The following is a 13,584-nucleotide window of genomic DNA, read 5'->3' on the forward strand; positions in this document are numbered from 1 at the left end:
TGCATCAGGAGCTGCTTCCCCCCTGTCATGTCTCCCGCCATAGTGAACGGAAAAGAATCGTACCTGCCATATACAATACAAAGTTGTGGGACATCAGTTGCACTTTACCCGGTCCACTTACTTGCCTCAAACAACAGTACCAACGCACAACCAAACATAAGAAAAGGTCCCCCAAAATCGCAATTCCATCCCCCCTCCCACGCCTGCCCTACCCCAACTAGGCGGCGTTCGTCCTTCCACCCCAACAGACAGTCTCTTACCCCCCGCTCATCCCTCACCAACTAAACTCTTTCGAACACCCCACACATCCATACAGCAGACAGCCCCCTCCCCCGAAGGGGAACCTTGAAAGCAGTGGTAATCACGCGGGGACAGATGTAGCCGACAAAACTTGTGCAAGGGACACTAAACAGTAATAACACAAACATTGCCCCCCGTCACCCCCCCACTTCAGAACTCTAAAGAATAAAGAGTGGTGTCAATACCACACCATGCTCAATTGGGAAGCTGAAAAAAGAAAAAAGAAAAAAGAAAAAGGAAAAAGGAAAAAAGATGGACCACCCATCAAAGGATCGAGCATTTCAAAAGAACCCCAATGCTAGCATCACCAAAGGTAGCAAGACCAAGTAGGAGGTCAAGCAGACTCCGGCAGGCCATACTAAACACCAAAAGTCAAATGGTAAACTGTTATAGTGTACGGAAAGTAGAATGTCATCGCAAGGGGTTTTAAGGCAAAAAAGGGCACAAGTCCAGCAGAGCAGAGCAGCTAATACCTGAAGAGTGGAAGTCCGTCCCTCTAGTCTCAGCATCGACAGGGCCCACAGGGCCAGAGACATACCTGCCAGCTCGAAGTAAAGTGGGCTATGTGAGAAGTTGGCCTGGTATATGATGCTCACTAGTTCTAGTGATCCCCTTGTACCATGCCAAGCAACCCTTATGGTGCAGGTTGTAAAGCCAACCTTATAGACAAGCTATCCTAGGGGTAGCATGGACTAAGCAGTCTTAGGCTAAACTCTGTAAAGGCATGTGAAGCAAGCTGTTTTACCATACACAATCCCTTGAATACCAAATGAAAGGACACCACACCGATATATATTGAAAATATATATAGATTTATTAACTACAAATATTCCCTGGACTCTTTATGAGCACAGAAGCACAAGCGTTAAACACAAGACAGTTTAAAATACACAAAAGTTGCATATGGATGAGCCCTAGGGGCCACCTAAACCATATACTAAGAAAGTGGTATAAGAGATACCAATCGAAAAGGAAGTAGGCCTAGGGCCTTGGGAATCGCTGGAGCTGATCGGGACTAGCAGTGACTAAGTCGGAAAAGGCCCGCGGGACTCGGGTGCAATGTTTAAAGTGCATGCACTCACCAATGTAAAGTCTATGGTGCGTAAAAAGTCCAAAGTTAGTTAAAAAGGAACCTTCCGAGTGACCTAGAGGAATGAAACTTAAGACACAGACACTAGAGGTGTGTACCAGTGTGGGAACACCGGCGTTGCTGAGTTACCTCACCCACAGGGCACGGGTGCATAGGGTCGAAGTAGTGTCGGGTTTCGTCACGCTGGTCGATGGTGCTTGGATCTGAGGATGCTGCAGGCGGCTCGATGTGAAGAGTTCCAGTGGATCCAAGGGTGGATCTGAAGTTGTGAAGACCTGAAAGCAGAGGGGACAATGTTCAAAGTCACTAGCCAGTGACTACCGTGGAACCAGATTGGAACCAGGCGTTGTCGGGTGCAAACAGGCGTTGAGGTGTAGATTCTCTCTGCAGCCACGTGGACACGAGGGGTCGAGGACATCCAGGAGTCGGTCACGAGCTGTCCCACGCAGGCTTCTCGCTGTTGGCCGTGTCGGCAACTTGATTGGAGCAAACAGGCCTTGGCTAAGGCAAGCCACACAGGAATCGAAAAAGGCTTATCACTCGGACCAGCAAGGTCAGAGCGGGTGCTCCCTTTTACAGGAGCGAGGGCAAGTCTGGAGCAACCAGACCCGCAGTGTAAGTTGTAGGTTTCGTCGCCAAGATGGCCGCTAGCCACCTGGCAAGTGGCCGGGATGGCGCGTCGAGTGGCACAGTGCAAAAGGGACCCACGCAGATCGTGGAGATGCTGGGGGGCTGATCTTCGGTGCAAGGGCTGCTCGGTGGTAGGGGTTCTCAGTCCCCAAAGCACAACATCGAGGATGCCTCTGATGCTGCGCAGTCAGCTTTTTGGGGGTCTTCCAAGAAGTCCGGTCCCACGTCTCTCGGTGCCTCCACGGGTCCCTTCTTTGCAGGGACTGCGGATCAGGCTGTGAGAAGTCTGGGAGTCTGGGTCTTGTCAGGCTCTGGGCTCGGGCTCCGGCGGGAGGCGGCGGCAAAGGAGAGGTCAAGTAGCTGGTTGGTGCCTGTATTCACAGGGTGGTCACTCCTTGGCCACAAGGGAGATTCTCTTCCGTCTTCTGTGCAGCAGAATGTCGAAGTCCAGTCTTCTTCTGTTTTTCAAGTTGATTCAGGATGATCTGAAGTCTCAGGACACAGCTCCCACTCTTATTCGAATTCTGGGGGCCGGATCACCTACTAGGTCCCTCCTCTGGGTGGGACCAGGAAGGCGGGTGGTTACACCCCCTCTCCTTTGTCCAGTTTCGCGCCAGGACTGGGGCAGGAAAGCCCCAGCTCCGATTTGAACTGGCCTATGCACAGGGACACCTTGTGTGCCCCAGGCATGTCTGATTCTTTTCAGCCCTGTCCTACCCAATACACAAAATCCTGTCTGGGGTGGTGCTAGCACCTCCCAAGGCAGGAAACCCTTTGTCCAAGCTGCCCTCGCTGGAAGGACTCCCAGCAGCAGGAGGTCAGACTTGTGTCTGTGGTGGCAGCATCCATTTTGTGATGCTGAGGCTCTGTTTAACTTTAACCGGGGTTCAGGTTAGGTACATGTCGTGTCCCTCTAGAAGGGTGGAATGCTACCCCCGTCGCCAGAACTGGTGAGGGGGTAGTATTCCAATTCGTATGACACCTTACTCGACATGTTTTGATAAAGCCAAACCCAAGATAGCGTTTAACCGCGAGGATTATAATGCAATTAAGAGTATATGGTATGGCAATATCATGGAACAGCTAAAGGACATGGTTCCGAAAGCTGCAGACAGGCTCAGCTCATGCCAGAGCACCATCTCACATATTTCCAAGCACTCTGCCTCCAGGATTGATGAGGCCTTCCATAGGAGTGACTGATAGGAACATATGTGTCCATTTTAGGTTAGGTATAGGCATACTACGCCTAAGTAAGGGGTGGTTACACCGACTTACCCCAGCTGAGTGATCAGCCAGTTGTGTCAAATATGGAGGCCGGGCCAGGGGTGGCACAATACATGCTGCAGCCCCTGGTAGGCCTTGGAAGCACCTATGCCCTGGGTACCTGGGTACACTGTTACAGGGGCCAATAAGGTGAACCAGTTCCAATTTCGTTATGCACCTAAAGTACATGGGTAACAATTTAGAGAGAGAACAGCAGGCTGTGGGTCTGATTAGCTGGCCCACAGCCACAGTAAGTCATAAACCAGTGAAGCAAAAAGCAAAAATTTGGGGTGACCATAGGATAGCAGACCCTACTCTCCTACAAAGGCAATGTGAGAAATCTAACCAGTTTATCAATACTTCCCATTAAATCAGTGCCAGATGTTTCTAGTATTGGGGAGGGTGGTTGAATGGCTGGTGCGGATAATGTAGGTGCATCGGATGAGGAGTTCTTAGATTTGACAGTAACAATATGACTGATCTTGTTTCTCTGTGGTCCACTCCCCCCCTTTCTCCTTTTTTTCAGGGGAGGGCCTTGTGGGTGGGGGTTTTTACGAATTTTATTAGGTTTTTGGGCAGTCTCTACTAATGGTGATGGTGTGTCAGCCAAGGCTTCTGCCTCTCGTATCGTGTTACCTGAGGAAGCAGAAAGGTTTATGATCGAATTATTGATTGGATCGAGTGGAGGGGTTCTATCTTGGAGGAGTAATGGTATGCTATCACGAAAGATGCATCAGGACCCTTGGTTTCGCAATGCGTGCTGGTGTGCGGTGACATGGCTAGCTGTAGCGGGCCCAGAGATGAACGTTTGTTCTTAATAAGCTCAACAGAGCGACGTCTCTCTGCCCGTTGCTCAGCGAGTACAATGTCCCTGTCAGTTCCTATAGCAGCCTTGATGACATAATTATCTAATGTCCCTCGTTTTACTCCTCCACCCACTAAGGATTTTTCTTTGGGGACAGGCGAGGTCATGATGCCTACTTAAAGCTGTGAATACCTAGTTAGAACACACTTGACCTGTAATGTTATCACGGTCCAAGCTGTAAACATGCGTTTATCAATACTCAAGGAGGCCAAATAAAAAGCTTTAGATGAGTCTGCTTACTAGAGTCATGTACATGTACAAACAGTCAGTCCTCGCCGTAGGTAGCACATCAAAGGAGGGGGGCCCAGCCCAGCCTCCTCTGGCCTATGAGGGCCTAAGAGCGCCTGCCCTTTGCCCGGGCTTCGCCCGGCACCGCCCACGCACGTCCCGCGACGCGGATGGTGCTCTGCTCTTTTCTGCGCCTTCCGTGCGTGTCAGTGCGCAGGAAGGGGCGGAGCCAACACGCAAAGGATTGTGGGGGCTGTGGTCCCCCCGCTCGGCAGCCGCGTGGTGTTCCTGTCACGGCAGCGGGGGAGACCAACAGCCTGTGGAGATCCAAGCGCCAGAAGAGCTATGCCCTGCAGCGTCCCAATGTCCGTGGTGCTCTGCTGCCAAAGTAAGTTTTGTGCCAATTTGCAAGAGTTCTCCCCTGTGGTTCTTTGTCTTCTAAAGCTATAACTCTGGGGCTTGACCTGTGTGATTTCCGACGGGTCCATTGAGAGTGTTTTAAGTAGCATCAAAGGTAATTATCCACAACATGATGTTCGGAAAAGCAGTAAACTGAATGTTTTCATATGTGCTTGAAGTGAAATTCCCAAAACGTGCACACAGAAAATAACAAGAGACAAAAAGGGGTTCCAAATCCCCAAATAGCAAAGAAAGCTTTGGGGATTTGTGGCTAGGTTAACAATAAAACACTTTAAAATATAAGCTCTTCATAAGGAAGAAAGAAAGGAAAGAGGATAAAGGCATTCAAGCAGCATGCACGGCGCTGCTCGATCCAGAGGCAATACTCCATGGGAGTTAACTCTTCACAGCACCCACTGTGTGTCCCTGCCCCAGCCGCCGCTGCTGAGGAAGGTTGAGGCCCCCCTCAACCCGCAAGCTACCACCTGTGCCTCATTCCTGGTGGCCAGTGGTAGGCCATAGATTTGTTCATCTGCTATTTTTCCACTATTTATTGTATTTTTCGTTTGGATATTTAGTTTAAAACTTCTGGGACATTTTTAAATACTGTGAGCCTGACTTGCAGATATCGCCGCTTCCACACGCTGTCCTCAGCGCAGCAGATTACGTGCTGACGCTGGGAGTACAGGCTGAGCAGGCGCCATATTGGGGGTAGGAAGGGTGGCGTTCCAGTAGCTTGCCGCCTCCCGCCCTCCTTGGCTATTTAATCACTGTTACAGCGCGAGTGCGCTAACTTAACTTCAGGTCTCTCCCCTGAGGCGGAGAGCCGGGGGCTCATTCTCGCAATTTTAAAGGTGTGCATTATTTTTCGTTTGGATATTTAGTTTAAAACTTCTGTGACATTTTTAAATACTGTGAGCCTGACTTGCAGATATCGCCGCTTCCACACGCTGTCCTCAGCGCAGCAGATTACGTGCTGACGCTGGGAGTACAGGCTGAGCAGGCGCCATATTGGGGGTAGGAAGGGTGGCGTTCCAGTAGCTGGCCGCCTCCCACCCTCCTTAGCACTGGATTTAAGGGGACTGTCATCTCGCCCGCGCCCGTCTGCGCCCGTCCGCGCCGGACCCGCGCCTAGCACCATACCCCGTATGCCATCCACATCAGAGAGGATTAGATATGCTCCAGCGGAGATTATGCAGTTGAAACCAGTACATAGGGAGGCCTGTTTACAACACAACCCTGAAACCATCAGCGAACTTACTACCATTTGTTGTTCCAACTGTAAGTCTTCGATTCCGTTTATTAACTCTCAGGCCAGTTTCTCAGATGCTCATATCATCAGACCTGAGATCATTACAATTTCACTCATTAATGCTCCCTCTCTGGCCAGTCATAGGCAGGAGATCGCCAACTTAATTCTGGACAGAAAAATAGATATCCTTTTCATTACAGAGACGTGGATGGATGAAGCGTCTGATCCTGATTTACTGGTAGCAGTGCCACAGGGCTTCACTGTACACCGGTTAGACAGACAGGGGAAAAAAGGAGGGGGTCTGGCAATTATTTCCCGGAATATTTTTCCGGTTAGAATATTTCCTACACCTTCATTAACATGTGAAGCGTTACACTTTGCCATTAAGCTTACTCCTTCATAAAATCTCAAAGGAGTACTTATTTACAGACCCCCGGGTGCACGATCTGACTTTTTGTCCTCCTTTATGTCATTTATGGAACCATTGGCAATTGATGACACCTTCATAGCCTTGGGAGATTTAAACTTCCACTTAGACAAAACGGAGGACTCTGACACTTTATCCCTATTGGCCGACTGTGAAACGTTGGGACTAACTCAGCTCATAAATGTACCTACACACGAGGCCGGATATACATTAGACGGCATTTTCTCTAACATTAATGAGTTAGTAATATGTGATGTACTGCCCCTCACCTGGTCTGATCATTTTGCTATTCTGTGCCATATTCCTATTACTCGGGCTCCTATCCCTAAAAGGGCCCTTCCAACTCAGTAAATGTTTAGAGTCTGGAAGGACATTGACTATGAGATCTTTAGAATGTCTCTGATTAAATCCTGTCCCGGTATTTCGGCAGACCCTAACGCTGCGGTGGATCAGTTTTTCACCTGGTTGGGCAATGCGGTGGAGGCACATGTGCCGCTTAAATCCATTTAAAAAAACAGGAAAGTGCCCTCAGCCCCGTGGTTCTCAGACACCTTAAGAAAGCAAAAGCAGGTATGTAGGAACCATGAAAGAAATTGGCGAAAGACTTATGATAGTAAAAGTAAATCTATATATAAAGAAACATTAGCTGTCTACAAAAAAATGATTCAGGAGGCAAAAAAAAAATATTTTGAGGAACAAATTGAAAATTCTAAAAACTCAAGTAGACAACTGTATGAGGTGGTAAAATCATTGGCCTGGAAATCTGCAGACCTGGGTCCTCCTCTTTCGCAGGAATTTTGTGATGCACTGGCAAACTTTTTCTTTTTGAAAGTAAATGATATTTACTCGGAGTTTTCAGTAATGAAAAACCCTATTAAACTAAAATCAACTTCCACATGCAAACTCCTTGAGTGCTCATTTTCTCAATTCAAAGAGATAAAAGAGGAGTAGACAGCTGATATCATCAGGCTTATAAAAACGGGCTCAGCCCTAGACCCCTGCCCCCCTAAAATCTTTCAAGTCATAACACGAGTCTGCAATGGGATGTTTAAATCAGGGGTCTTTCCGGATAGGTTAAAGAATACTCTATTGAAACCTCTCCTTAAAAAATCTGGTCTAGATAAAACTACGTTGAAAAACTATAGACCGATTGCTAGTTTGCCGTTCTTAGCTAAAGTAGCTGAGAAAGCAATGAACAAGCAATTGTCAGAATATATTGAACAAAACACTCTGCTTGACGACTCTAAATTTGGGTTTCGCAAAATGCATGGGACCAAGGCCGCTGATGACATTAGGACCATCAGGGACCAAGGGGGTACAGCGGTGTTGGTCCTATTGGATTTATCTGCGGCCTTCGACACGGTCAATCACTCCATCTTGATTGACCGTGTCGAAGAATTGGGCATCCATTCTGTGGCCAAGGCCCTGCTTGCCTCTTTTCTGTCGGGTAGAACGCAGGCAGTAACACTGGGATCTTTTAAATCTGCTGATCTTGCCCTACCATGTGGGGTTCCTCAAGGCTCATCCCTAAGTCCGACACTCTTTAATATTTACGTGTCGGGCTTAGCTAGGGTTATTAAAAACTACCGGATGAGCCTTACCAAATATGCCGACGACACCCAGTTGGTGCTTGCCATCAAGAACGATGGAGAAGAGGTGGCGGCTCGGTTTCAGGAAGGCATGTGGGCAATCAAGGAGTGGATGGCTGGGAACTGCTTACGACTCAACTCAGAGAAGACTGAGGTAATTATCTTCGGAAAGTTATCTCCTCTGTGGTCTTCAGTCTGGTGGCCCCCATTACTGGGAGCCCTACCAACCCCTGTTCATAAGGTTAGGAATCTAGGGAGAAGTGTGGCTCACTGGTAAGAGGAGGCAGACCCGGATGCTGAGATCAGACCCGGGACCAGGGTTCAATTCCCGATGCGGCAGGGTCTTGAGCCCAAAATGTCCACGGACTCGGTAATTCTCGCTTCGGTGCCTACTCGAATCACAGGTTCACACTCTGCAACTCTGGGCAATAGCTTGCTTAATCTCCACTACGGCCCCCCGCGGCGGGATGCCTGGCTTTCACCTTGGGGATACCCAGTAGGGGCTATCTCACAGGGAAAAACCAGGACGGGTTCCCAATGCAAAGCGCTTTGAGACCTGACGGTGATATTGCGCTATATAAAAACCCATCCATCCATCCATCCAGGGATAATCTTCGATGAAAAGCTGAATTTTACTGATCATGCCAATCAGTTAGCATGTTCAGCCTTCCTCAAACTTAGACTCCTAAAAAAAATCTTACCATTTCTTCAGACAATGCTAGGAAAACGGTGGTGAGCTCCTTGGTACTTTCATCCTTGGACTACTGTAATGGACTATTTGCGAATGCTCAATCTCGGGTGGTGGCCAAATTACAACTCATCCAAAACGCAGCAGCAAGGCTGCTGTCTGGCACCCCCAAATTTAAACCCATTAAGCAAGTAATCAGAAACTACCACTGGCTAACTGTAAAAAATCGGATCAGATTTAAGACCTTATGCCTCACCTTTAAAGCATTACATGGTCTTGGCCCGGGGTTTCTCAAACAGAAGCTCACCTTCTATCAACCTAACAGATCACTTAGATCTGAACGTCTACACCAACTGACAGTGCTACGGACCAGGACTGTCACTTGGGGTGACAGATGTTTTACAAACACCGCCGCCAGACTATGGAATTCTCTTCCGCTGGTGATAAGATCTACCCCTTCATTGTTTAAGTTTAGAAAGCTGCTGAAGACTTAGTTGTTTGACCAATAACTTTTCTGCTCAATGTACCACCTTTGAAGTGTAATAATGTTCTCACGGAGATAATTAGCTGAGTCACAGCTCCAAGACATCCACGGGTAAAAGTCGCGCTTTACAAATCTTAAAAATAAATAAATAAATAAATATTGTATTGCCTGTATTGCCTTTCTTGTCATTTTTTTTGTGCCTGTGACTGCTGTTCTCAGTCTTCCCCTGCTGCCGGTACTTGATCTGTGCCATTTTTTCCCTCTGTTCCCCTCGCTGTCCCAGTGCCTCTCTGCCCGGTTTTACCTTCTGTACCCCTCGCTGTCTCTGTGTCTCTCTGCCCATCTTTACCTTTTCTTCCTTAAGCTGCCCCTGTAACCCTCTGCCCTTTTTTGCCTTCTGTTCCATTTGTTGCCCTTGCATTTCCGTGCCCTTTTGCCTTCTGTTCCACTCGTTGCCCCTCTATTTTGTGCCCTTTGCCTTCTGTTCCCTTAGTCGCCCCCTCACCGCTCCCGCCGCTGCGCCCCCTGTGGCCCGGCCCCCCTGACTGCCCATTCACTGCCCCCACCTACCACCTCCCAGCTTCTCCTCCATCCCACCTCCCCATATATGCTGGCCGCTGCGCGGTGAGGAGAACGACCCTTGACACTACCAGATAGGTCGCTCCCCCTCCGCACTGCACCGCCTGTGTGTCCCTGCCCCAACCGCCGCTGCTGAGGAAGCTTGAGGCCCGTCTCAACCTGCAAGCTACCACCGGTGCCTCATTTCTGGTGGCCAGTGGTAGGCCATAGGTTTGTTCATCTCTGCTATTTTTCCGCTATTTATTGTATTGTAGTGTATTGTATTCACTGTATTGCCATTCTTGTCATTGTTGTGCCTGTGACTGCTGTTCTCTGTCCTCCCCCGCTGCCGGTACTTGATCTGTGCCGTTTTTTCCCTCTGTTCCCCTCACTGTCCCCGTGTCTCTCTGCCCGGTTTTTCCTTCTGTACCCCTCGCTGTCTCTGTGTCTCTCTGCCCGTCTTTGCCTTTTGGTCCTTAAGCTGCCCCTGTTACCCTCTGCCCTTTTTAGGTCTCGTGTTGGACAGCGCATGCGCCGTGTGCGCTGTCTCAGCGGGACTAAAGTAATGTAAATGTTGAGTGAAACTCCGCCTATTGGCAGATAATATGTGCTGCTGCTTGCCATTTGTTGAACATCGCATTGCTCTTTCTTATCTTGCTTATGGTTGGTTTGGGATGCAAAACGTCACTTCCTTTGTGCTGCCGTTTTGCAGGAAGCAGCACCGACTAACTACTGTTTAGTTACGCTGCTGGGCTGTAATCAGTCTATTTAGGGACTACTTTTTCTTAGCTCAGAACCCGTTTTACGGCCGCCATCTGCTTCTACTTACTTACGGAGGTTTTGCCCTCCTCCAGCCCCCATCAAGCTCTTCTGTTCCACTGGCACGCTCGCGGCTCCCATTTCACAGCCGCTGTTTATTTATTTTTTTGGGCCCCTCCCCCGATCCCATGTGTGAAGGTGGCAGGGCTCGCTAACCCCGGGATGTACTCCGCTGGCGCTGCTCTGACTAATCTCAGTCAGCGTCCAAGGGTGGAGGGGGCTTTCTGCTTCGTCATTTTGCTCGCGGCTCCCATTTCACGGCCCCTCTGCCCGAGAAAGAATTGAAATTATGCCGACCGGACACGTCATGGGGATTGTGGGTAAAAGCAGGCCGGTTAGATCTCTTTTTGTCTGGATAAGCAGGTTTTGTGTGATCTTTGGCTGCGTGGTGATGTTCTTTTGCCTGTGAAGCTGCAGCAGGTCAGGGGGCAGCTGCATCCGAGGTAGGAGCGAGGCATCGCCGCAGAGGAGGAATCAGGCCGGCTGCTGGGCACAGAGCAGTGAAAAACCCAGGAGCAGCAACCACCCCACCCCCCTCCGGAGTCCGGTTCGTTTCATTCTTGTCTCATTTCTGTGCCTGTCCCCTTGCTCAGCGCTCAGTCTTTTTCTGCTCTTCCTCCCTCTCTCAGTTTATTCAGTAGAGCTTCACTGGCCTGACTTGTTGCTGACCTATTGATTTTTGCTTAAAATACAATTCCTGTACATTCCATCATTAACAGGGAAACTTTTCATAGAAAGAAATGCATGAACTTTCCAGCTGATACCAGGGGGCCATTCACTAAAAATAGACCCAGCACATATTGTGAAATTGTACTACTCAGTTCACGGCTGTCAGCGCTCTCATTGCAGACTGTTCTGGTGCAGGTCTCACCGCACACTCCTATCAGTCCTGTCTTATCACTTATGTCAAAGAGCAAAACATGCTCGAGGCAACAACACATGTCGCTAAGTAGTCATCGCTGCTCTACAAGGCGGGGCCACGTCCTCCGCGGTTCGGGGTCTCTATATCTGTACACATATACAGGAGGTTGGTGAGTGCCCCACATCCTTTGTAAAATATTGTGCGCTTTGTACACACACATTGTAATGACACTCTTGGAGGCGTCCGTATGGTAATGTTAATATAGCCTTATAGCCCGCCGTAGAGGGCTATACCGGCTATTAATCCCTTCCATGCTCATGACGGAACGGTTCCGTCATGAGCCCATAGGCTCATTAGAACCTTCAGCACAGCGTGAAAATTCGCGCCGCGCTGAAGGGGTTAAAGGCCTTCGGCTCAGGCCTTTAACAAGGGAGAGGGACTTTAATAGCCGACATAGCCTAGCTACGAAGGGCTATAAGGCTATTAGAACATTCTGCCACTACAGGACAGAATGTTCTAACAAAAAGAACAAAGCCTTATGGGAGCGTGAGGGGGTTGGAATCCCCTCAGGCTCCCTGAAGCCTTTGTTCACAGCCAGAGCTGTGAACAAAGAAGCATTGGTATGATGGAGCTCCGGGCTTATACCAGGCATTATAAGCCCGGAGCACTCCATTGTTTTCAATGGAGCTCCCAACGTTCCAATGTTCTAATGAGTGTTAACCATTCACCACTCGCTTTCTCTGTATGTAGATGCAAGTGCCACGCGGTGTATTTAGAAGTCCTTGAGTGGTAGAAAGAATAAATCACAACTCCACTTGGGTAGGAGCCACCGTCTCGTGCTTCAGCGTTCGCCCAAACATGCCGCCAGCCAAGTCAAGTCAAAAGATCTTTATTCGGAGTAAAAGAACATCCATAAAAGTACAAACAGAAAAAACACAATACATTTTTAAACATTCATCAGTAATTGCAATTGGAGAATTATCCGGGGACAAACGAGCAAAATCGGAATCCATTTACAATGTCCCAGCTATACAACATATGTCCCTTCGTGATAGTAAATCATTTAATTTTTTGTAAAAGAAGAGAATATCTTACAATATTATTTAAAAACACTGTATAAAAACATTATTAAAATCATTAAAACCAATATTAAACCGTTATAAAAAGAGTATCAAAATAGAAAGTGCAGTGTGCAGTAGTTAAACATCAATATTAAGGGTGATTCTCGATCTAACAGCAGCTTTCAGAAAACAACTTATCCTAAAAATGACTTCATCTGATCCCAATACCAAAAAGGACCGGAGTGCCAATTTAAAGTTAGTTAATCCGTTTTTCTTGCAGTAGGGCATAAGAAAATGTGCAGTGAATTTTTTATAAAAACCACAAAAGAACAAGAAATGCATAAGACTTTGCTTCAGGTCAGGGTTACAGGGGCAATTTAAGGTTTCGAGATGTTTATTATATCCCATCGGGAAGTTCAATAGATTGACTATACTCCCGTCTCGGAAGCGAAACAGTAAACCCCTTGCCCACCTACCAAGATGCAAACACAAGTATCTATACGGTGGGCCAGGTTTTTTAACGTGTGGTTCAGAATAGGCCAGATATTTTACAACCGTGCATTTAATCAGGTTCTTCCTGTCACGCTCTTCTCTATATAAGTCATACAATGCCCTTGAAATGATGGTTTTATGGGAGCGGTTTATTAGGTTTGGTGATGTGAACAGAGAAGCCAAACCCACACTTGCAAGGCTCTCGTTTACTGCTTTCAGCCATGGTATATGGTGTCCCCTATCACACTTTAAACAATCCAAAATAATTTCACGGGTTAATGCAGCAGCCGTGTTATTCCAGATCTTTATCCAGAATAGAGCTGGTCTGGACTTCACGAAATCTTCAATGTAAGGGATATTTAATTCATTATGGCATACATAGGTTGAAGAACAGATAACCCCCCCCAATACCTTACGACAAAATCTATTCTCTTCTATTTGAATAGGGGGGCAGTTGGTATAACCCCAAACCTCAGCGCCGTAAGTGCCAGTTGGCATACATTGGGTTTGGTATATCTTGACCAGGGAAGTTATTACATCAGCTTGGTTGGGCTGTCTCAGAGAGGTTACACAATTA

General features: G+C 48.0%; 1 protein-coding gene across 2 annotated transcripts in view; it reads left to right on the forward strand.

Moving 5' to 3' along the window:
• The window catches only part of LOC144807653 (uncharacterized), a 425,807-nt gene that overhangs the window by 166,017 nt on the left and 246,206 nt on the right, over positions 1-13,584 (forward strand). The window lies entirely within an intron of this gene.

This window comes from Lissotriton helveticus, chromosome 1_2 (genome assembly GCF_964261635.1).
Source record: "Lissotriton helveticus chromosome 1_2, aLisHel1.1, whole genome shotgun sequence".
NCBI lineage: Eukaryota > Metazoa > Chordata > Amphibia > Caudata > Salamandridae > Lissotriton > Lissotriton helveticus.